Genomic DNA, 7,172 nt, shown 5'->3' on the forward strand with positions numbered 1-7,172 from the left:
GCTGCTGCTTTTTCCTCATGCTGTGAAAACTATTTTTTAATATTAATAATATTAATGTACAATGTAGAAAATAAATGAAAAAAAAAATTTAAAGAAAAACTTTTGACTGGTACTCTTTATATATTTGCAAGTTGACTCAGTTTGCCCAGATGAATGGCAACAATGTTGGCTAGAAGTACCTCAAATATTACCTGCATATTTACTGCGGAGTGTGTATGGCACAGTAACAGCCTGGTTAAAGAAAGCCCAGACTTGGATACAGCAGCTTTGCTTAGACTGTGAGCATCATCTACAGGAATTCATTGATTGCAGCATTAATGTCAAGAGCTCTACCATCGACAATCTGGATTTTAATTACTTATTTGTGGGTTTGATTGGTCAATTTAAATATGTCTAATTACACTACAAGCTACAGACAAAGTTACCTCTATAATATAATGTTACAATTCAACCATGGAAATAATATTCTTTCTTCCTCAACATTGGTGGTCCCTGGTGTTTAAGGTGCTGAACCCCCTTAAAATAGTTCTTTCCAAATTATGACTAGCTCGGGTTACTCGTTAATCTGCGAGCGAGTTTACGTCGTACCTTAGTTAAGCACAGGTTTGGGAATCACTCTTTAATTTACGATCAATCTTAAATTTGAGTTAACGAAGCTCTTAGTGTTACAAATCTTTCGAAAATCTGCTGTTCAGTGTTGGTTTACAGTGACAAAAAGTGACAGTGTTTTTTTAACTTTTCTTTTAATTTTATCTGAGTCTGTTGTTGGGTGATTTTAGTGAACACAAACAAAGAAGTATATATTTGGGAGAAAAGGGCAATACTCTCAGTTTATATTAGAGTTGAATGTGTTTTTTTCCCCTGGCCAGTCTGAGTGTGAATTATGCTGTTGTTGGTAATTCATCTTTTGCTCAGGACTGGCTCTGAGAGCTTACGCCAAGCCAACTTCATTTTCTTTGGCCCTTAATAAAATCCAATTACTATGCAGAGCTCGAAAACTCTACATTACACCAACCTGCAGCAATCTTAGAGAAAATCAAGAAGCAGAAATGGTCTGTGTACGAGAGAGTGTGGGAGAGAGAGAGAGCAAGAGAGAGCGGGCGAGAGAGTTCTGCTTAAGACACATTAACTCTCCCAAATCCATTTGTGTGGGTGGCAGAATGGTGTATGGCACTGGAAGAAACTCCAGAAAGTTCTGTGAAGAGCAGATTAAATGGATACGTCAAGGCGACAGTCACATCAAGAAGCTCCGTCCAAACACTTTTGCACTGCGGGCACAGGAAGCCTTCAGCAGTCACCAGCATCTTTCTTCATCAGCAAAAACATGTTCGTTGGAACTGACATCACTTATTCAGGCAGAACAGCATTCGGTGAGACACTCCTTCCTGAACTGGAGAATGTTCTTGATGGTCGCTCAGAGAGTTCCTGCACTCGCGTGTTTCACCTGATAGCATAGATTTTTAACAACTTGAGTCGAGGCTCTTCGATCTGGATTAAATTCAAAATGCAATTAAGATACTGTTTGATACCCGATAGCTCACCCCTCACCCACCTCCTGCCACACAGCTAATGTTCTCTTGAGCTCACAGTTCAGAAATATAGCTTAGACCAGGGGTCCTTAACCTGGGGTTTGCGATCCTTAAAGGGGTCCTGACATGGTCCTCATTTATCCTTCAACTTAACTGTTTGACTCATTGGAGTGTCCTTAAATCTGTATTTTAAAAAAATAATAATGGAGTGCTTTAGAAGGACAGAAGTGAAAATTCAGCTTGTGGAAATCTTGTTTTTTTGAAAATGAAAATCTCAAGAATTTCCTGCTTTAGTGGAATTTCTGAAAAACAGAAAAAGCAGATATCATCATCTGGACTCGATGGAATGACAACACAGGTTTGTGAGTATTTTACAGTCCACAAGAAATCAATGCATATGGAATCCATTCTCTGATAAGCCAACAGGAATGTCTCTTGAAAAATTGGTGATTGATTGATCTGTCCAATAATACAGAGACGTTCACAGAATGATTTCTTCCTAAATTCTGGGTACAAAATTTATCTCACCCAAAAAAAGGGGCTGCACAGTTAAAAAGGTCAAAAACCTCCTGAGTGCCTTTATTTGGAGCAAGAGGAAATCTAGATTGAAAATGGCAAAACTCCAATTATCTGGCTCTGTATGGGGCTTAGACATACCAAATCTAAAATTCTATCAGATTGCAGATTGCACCTTTGAGTATTGGCAGACTGGCTAACGTCTGACCCTTTGGAATCTACTGTTTGTAAAAGACTTCGATCCTGTTAGAACCCTTTGTAGTAACCTGTCACTCTAAGCACAGTGAAAGCCTGGAGACTTATACGCATTGTAGACGTTCACGCCCAGTTAACATCTCCCCTCATGCCAATTTTGGATTTGCCAGATTTTTACATGGCACCATGTAGTAATTACAAATTAGGGGACCTATTTGATTGCCAAACTTTACTGTAATTCCAACAACTTCAGGAATACCTTATTTTTTTTACATATTTACAAGTTAAACACTTTATTACTGCAAATACCACATTATTAACAACAAACACCTCCTCAAGAGTCGAAAGGGTTCTGTCTTTACAGACATCATAGATATGCATCAATGCTTTTTACAAATCCCTGTGTAACAATTCTGCTCTTATTTCCCACACTATTAAGCTGGTGTTACACCCCCCAGGTTAGGTAGTAGCAGTTATGCAACCCTGGGGTTAGCAGGGCCTGGATAGAATCTGAATGCAGGATACAGAGAAGACACGGTGAGACAGTGTTTTCAGTTTCAGGTCTCAGATTAATCTCTTCTTTATTCAACAACATACACAAACCAAATCACTTTTAAATCACTTTAGTCTCTTTACTCTTTTTTTTTTTAGCAGTTTCACGAACACATTGCATATTTCTGCACTCCTCATACATATCACACAGAAGATACTTAACCTTCTTAGTTACCCAAAACTCTGTATCTCACAGTACATCTCTAGGTACACATTACTGTTACCTTGATCAGTAAACTTCCTCAACACTGTTACTACAAAAATATATATATGTATAATAGAATATAAAAATATGACTTCATATTAATATATTTATATACGCATACATATACCAATACTCACACCTTCTACATTAACACCCTTCATTACACAGTTATTAATTAACAAAATTCCATTAACTTGTACTAAGCACACTTTAACTCCATGTTAGAGCTTTTAAATCTCATTTTAAGTTGAGTCTTCTTAGACTTATATCTGCTTAGAGTATTTTTAATTGACCAAAGTAATAAACGTGAACATAACTGAATAAAGCAGGAATACTAACTAGAGAAATGTAAAACTGTAACTGTAATAAACCCAATACTGTGGTTGGCAGAGGCTCTAGTTTCACCTAACAAAGCCAAACAGGCTCTTTAATAGAGAGTAGAATTAAACTGGACTCTTTAGAAACACTTACTTCACCTACAGATACTTAGTTTAGTTTTATATATACATATTTTTAATTAACTCAATTATTTATGTGTTTTTAACATACACAATGCGTGTTACTGAGTCAAAATGGCTGGTGCCGCTTAATACAGGCGCGAAATGGCGGCAGCAAGGCGCGTAATTACTCCAATGAGTTAACTAGTGTTAGCGGGAAGAAAAGAGATACCCCTCGCTGCAGAACCACAAGTCCAGGGGGTGGGGCTGGATCTGATCCAAGGGGTGGAGCCTGACCTCCTGACCACCCATATCTTCTTTTCATTGGTTTTAAGTCATCGCATTTCAATTCGTCGTTAAACTTAACACGTGTCGCTTACGTTTCCCGACCAGGAATTATTTTATCTTATCAAATAAATCCTGGAACCCAACCTTAAGACTTTTACCGTTTATAGATCAAAATGTTATTTGCTACGTAGCACATTTAAATCACACAATACAGATTTAAAAGAAGGAACATGTCTGTGATTACAAACATAATAAAATGCTGTACATTTCCTATATAAATATTAACTATTTCATTTTTTATCTTTAATAAAAAGGGCCTAAAGACAAAATAAAAAATAAATAATTAAAATAAAGGATGCCAATGAGTGTCTTATCTACCAGCTACCATGTTCATTTATTATTACAGATATTAATACACAATCAAAACGAGTGAGTAAAACCGGATGCGGAAGAGTCCGATCTGCTTCAGACCAATGAAAACACGACGTAGGAAGTGTTGGATCAGATCCAGCCCCACCCCCTGGACTTGTGGTTCTGCAGCGAGGGGTACTTGGGAAGAAAATAGAGAACAATAGCGTCGGCCAGGTGCATAATTAGCAGGCCGCGGTAGCTAATGCTATTAGAATTACACGAGAAAATAGCGACAACCGGACACTATTACAGAGCGGAGATAGCAAATACTACAGCGAAAACACACGAGAGATAGCGACGGACTGGAACACGGTTAAAGAGCTGGTATATCTCACGCCAGAGCGAGGGGAATAACAGCGGAGCGCCGGCTAGGCGCGGTTAGCGAGCGGCGGTGGCTAATGCTAACGGCGGAGAAATAAAGCGAGAGCGCCGGCCAGGCGCGCAGTTAGTGGGCTGCGGGAGCTAACGCTGCCCGATGCTGAGCGTCCACCAACACACAGGACCATAGCGGCTCATATTACACACCGTAACACTTCCAAAGCATATACACACTCAAATAACCCTATTATAGTGCTTTAGAAACATGTATACTTGCACAGTTTCACATATTTCCCCACCTGGATGCAGGATACAGAGAAGACACGGTGAGACAGTGTTTTCAGTTTCAGGTCTCAGATTCATCTGAGACTAATCTACTGATGCCCACCTAAGCCTCTGTATAGCGCCCGCCCCCTAGCACTGCTCCCTCTACTGGACTGGATGATTCACAATACAATACAATAACCCATTTAAAGCAAAAAAAAAAAGATTATATATACAGATGCAAATAATATACATATATAATATATAAAATAAATAATCACTTAAATGTGACTACACTTTTAAGGGTGTCACACTGGCCTGGGAGGAAGAGTTGGACAAACCAGACTGGCTGAAATTTTGGTCCTATGCCAGGGACATGTCAATCTGCAACAGAAACAAATCCATGTATCTTAGATTACTACATTGCGCCTACATAACTCCTGTTCTAGAAAAAGCAAATGGGACACTACAGTGTCTCCACTCTGCCCTAAATGTGCTTCTGAGTCTGGCACTTACAGGGGTTGGACAATGAAACTTAAACACCTGAATTTAGACCACAATAATTTATTGTCCTGACGGACAGTTCTGGTAGAAACAGGAGAGTTGAGGTGCACATTGAATTCTGCCGTGATTTGGGCAGCCGTGGTTTTATGTTTTTTGGATACAATCCGGGTTAGCACCCAAACATCCCTTTCAGACAGCTTCCTCTTACAGCGTGCACAGTTAATCCTGTTGGATGTGGTTGGTCCTTCTTGGTGGTATGCTGACATTACCCTGGATACCGTGGCTCTTGATACATCACAAAGACTTGCTGTCTTGGTCACAGATGCACCAGCAAGATGTGCACCAACAATTTGTCCTCTTTTGAACTCTGGTATGTCACCCATAATGTTGTGTGCATTGCAATATTTTGAGCAAAACTGTGCTCTTACCCTGCTAACTGAACCTTCACACTATGCTCTTACTGGTGCAATAATGTGCAATTAATGAAGATTGGCCACCAGGCTGCTCCAATTTAGCTATGAAACCTCCCACAGTAAAATGACAGGGGTTTCAATCCCCTACAGTTTCATTGTCCAACTCCTGTATATCCACTGCTGCTGGTGATGTAATAAGTTGCAGAAGTACTGGTTTGGTATTGTCAAAGGATTGTTTTTTAGTTTATTTTTTTAGTTTGCCTATAGAATAGAACCCTATGTGTCTTCTCCTTGACTTCCCTGACCATCATATTGTTAATATTGAGCAATCTGTTACTTTTACTGCCAGGATGCTGTTCCATCTCTTAAATCATGGCATAACCTTATTATGGAGTTAATTCCCAATTAATATATTACATGTATGCTCAACTCTTCTGTGAACAGTTTCTACAATGGACCCCTACCTACACCCTATTGGCTCCACACTACTGTCTTCTTCTATAATTCAGCAGTGTCCAAACCATGTCTGACTATGCTATTTTTTCACCTTAGTTAGTGTAATGTTTCTTGTGCATCTGTCCACTGAGACTTGTCTCTCTTTCTTATTCTTTTATTATTCATTCATTTCATATCCTGAGTTTATAAAAAAAAAAAAAAAGGTTAAGATCCTCTGTGCTAAAGTAAGGGCTTTTTCACACCTGCACTTTTGAGTCCGGTTAAATCAGTCTCTGGTTCATTTTCACCCTTGGTGTGATTGGTTTGGCAGGTGTGAATACAGTAATCACACTCAGGTGCTGAGAAGAGGAGGTGGCATTTTTCATCAGGAAAATGCTCGCCCACACAGGGAAAAAGTTTCTGCCAGATTGCCACACCTCATTGGTCGGCCCAGTTGCCAGCCAGACTTCTCACCAATCAAGCATTTGTGGCATCAGCGTGCTTTACATATATACACATATGTACACGATGTTGGTGGTGGTGTTGTATGAGAAGCAGCATGAAAAGGTAAGATAGAGAGAAACAGAGAGAGAGAGAGATTGAGAGATATATCTATTCTTTATCAGCGCAAAAGCACACTGAATAAACACTGTTTCCACACTGGAATTATGAGTGGAGGGTGAGGAGGGTGAAGTCGTTTATGAAGCTCTGAGAGGTCTCTCACAAAAGGCAGCCATTAAACCCCTCTTCTGCTCCAATCTGCACTGTGAATAGCGACCATGTTTACAGAGAGCGAGTGGGAGGTTTTCATCTCGCCCGGCCGCGTTTTATCTGCTTGCAGAAGACGCATTATTTCCCGTTTAGAAGGTGCTTGGTGGGATTAAGAAAGAAAAACGAAAAACGCAGAATCCAATCTCCCCCCGCCGAGCCTGCGTTCAGCCCAGCATCTGAATATAATGAGGTTGCATCCAGCGCTGACTGGCTTTGTATTAGAGATTCGCAGAGTCAAATCTCAAATCCCTATTGTGGAGCAGTTTACAATCCATCTCACAACCCTTCAACTCCTCGTCCTCCTCCACAAACATCTACGCTGCTCTCCACCAGC

Source organism: Astyanax mexicanus, chromosome 5 (assembly GCF_023375975.1).
Source record: "Astyanax mexicanus isolate ESR-SI-001 chromosome 5, AstMex3_surface, whole genome shotgun sequence".
NCBI lineage: Eukaryota > Metazoa > Chordata > Actinopteri > Characiformes > Acestrorhamphidae > Astyanax > Astyanax mexicanus.